The sequence below is a fragment of the Sycon ciliatum genome, unplaced genomic scaffold (assembly GCF_964019385.1).
Source record: "Sycon ciliatum unplaced genomic scaffold, ocSycCili1.1 SCAFFOLD_2712, whole genome shotgun sequence".
In the NCBI taxonomy this organism is placed as follows: domain Eukaryota; kingdom Metazoa; phylum Porifera; class Calcarea; order Leucosolenida; family Sycettidae; genus Sycon; species Sycon ciliatum.
The window spans coordinates 1,351-3,658 of record NW_027044946.1 but is presented as its reverse complement, the minus strand read 5'-3'; the positions used below and the strand labels follow the sequence as shown (position 1 = coordinate 3,658).

Below are 2,308 nucleotides of genomic sequence, written 5' to 3'. Positions count from 1 at the left end.
TTTCTAATCTTTGTAGCCTACTTTTGTCCCCTTCCAACCCTGAGGCTTTGGCGGCTGGCTGCCGGCCTTGTAGCCTGTTCTGATTGACACCTTTGGCGGCTGTTACCCTGACTGTCATCTTTGCCGACTTTGTAGCCTGCCAACCCTGTTCTAGGTCCAGGTTTTCCAGCCTTCGTCCTTAAAGCCTGCCAGCAAGATCGCTGCCTACTCTGTTCTAGGTCCAGGTTTTCTAATGTTTGTTCTTAGGGCCTGCTGCCGCCTTTGTAGCCTGCTTTGAGTACTCCGCCCTGACTGCCACTCGCCCAATCAAAGGTAATACCGTCCCCAGCCAAAAGACCAAGAAGACTACGCCAAGCTGACTACAGACTAACAGCCCTGAGGGAGAAGGGCCTGCCCCCAGGAACGCCTACCCGAAGCCACAAACAGCCCAAACTACCACCAGGGTAGAAGCGTGAGGCAACCTATAGACAGGGGTGGAAGCCTAGCTGAGCAGACTTAGCCCTGGAAGCCAAAGAAGGGTAGACACGCTAGAGAGGAATAGTAGCCCACTGCAGCTCCACAAGCCCTCAGAGCTGCCGGAGAAGACAAACAGGAGAAGCTAGCCCTGGAAGCCAAAGAAGGGTGGATACGATAGAGAGGAATAGTAGCCGGAGAAGACAAACAGGAAAAGCTAGCCAGGACAACCATAGAAGTAGCCCGCAGACCCAGAAAAGTTGCTCCCTGCTAACCCCAGCCAAGGAGCTCAGAGCCGCCGAACAAAACGAAAAACCCCTCCTGCGCTAGAGGTAGCCGAAAGGGTGCCATCACCTGATTAAGCCTCCGGAAAGCCAGCTTGGTACAGCCAAAAGTAAAGGGGTCAGAAGGCGTCCCGCTGAGAGATAAGGCGGCTCAGCTGGGCGGGCCCCCACTAGAGAAGGGCTGAGGGGGTGAACATTCATGGTTGAAACTATCTGGTGCGGTCTAACCCAACGAAGGTCTGATCTACGGCAACCAGTGCTAGAGCGCCACTCTCCCGGTGGGGTGCAGAGCGCAGAACAGCGTAGGGGATCAAAGTACCAATCAGGGGCTCTAAGTGCTGGAAAATAGGGAGAAGCCACTAACCCGACGGAGAGCACTCCAGCCCAACCCGCCAAGTCCCGCCAAGGGAAGCTGGGTAGAGAGGAGCTGCCCTCACGAAAGCCCACAGGGTCAGAAGCTCTCCCGGTGAAGAAGAAGAAAGTGCAGAAATAGCCACCCAGTTAACTAGAGGGAGCAAAGTGCAAGGCAAAATCGGTTCAAAGTGGAAGCCCCCAGACACGACCCTCCCCATGGCCACTCGACTAAAAGGACCCCGCCAGGTGCGCAGCCCACAAGGTTAGTAATAACCGTGGCGGCCCAAAGACATGTTCCCCCAGGGAAGGACGTAGCCAAAAGGCGGATGCGGCAGTAAGCGCGAAGATCAAAGCCAGAGGCCCAGACCCCGGCCGCCGGGCATAGCCGAAAGAGAGTTCGCCCTGCATGGAAGGCCATCCTAGCCAGAAGCCTGTTGGCCCCCAGGATGTGAAAAGCGGAGGAACCACCCGCCGGGTACTACCGTCTCCAGGTGCAAACTGAAGAGAAGGCAGAATCGGTGCCCGGAGAGTAGCGGGTGGCCAATGCCCACCCTGAAGGGTCTGAGCCAAAGGTAAGCCCCAAAGGAGCCACCACTCCATCTTCAAGTACAGGAAGGGGTGTTCCAGTTCGCAAAGGACTGCAGCGTAACAGCAAGGGTGGCGGAGTAAGCGGATAACCTAACAAGCTTCAGTGGGAGTGAAGCCTCTACCAGGGAGATAGCGGGACCCTTAGGCTTCGGAGCATACAACAATCAGCGCTCAGAGCAGGCGGGGAAGGCCAGCCGGCTTCAGGGCTGGAAGGGACAAAAGCAGTTAGAGGGTTAAGACAACTCAAGGGCACCAGCTGGTTAGAAAACCTGGACCTAGAATAACAGGCTGCAAAGGCAGCAGCAGGCTTCAGGGCGGGGGGGGGGGAGGGACAAAAGCAGTTAGAGAGTTAAGACAACCCAAGGGCACCAGCTAGTTAGAAAACCTGGACCTAGAACAGCAGGCGGCAAAGGCGGCAGTCAGAACAGGCTACAAAGGTGGCAGTCAGAACAGGCTAAGAAGGTTAGAAAACCTGGACCTAGGTAGCAGCCGCCAAGGCCTCAGGGCTGGAGGGGGACAAAAGCACTCAGAGCAGGCTAGAAAACCTGGACCTAAGGTGGCAGTCAGGGCTGGAAGGGGACAAAAGCACTCAGAGCAGGCTAGAAAACCTGGACCTAGGGCGGCAGTCA

The 2,308-nt window shown here is 56.3% G+C and overlaps 1 pseudogene; it reads right to left on the bottom strand.

The window, feature by feature from the left end:
• Positions 1-723: 723 nt before the first annotated feature.
• LOC135830756 (cytochrome b-like) lies at positions 724-1,837 on the bottom strand (annotated as a pseudogene).
• Positions 1,838-2,308: the final 471 nt, after the last annotated feature.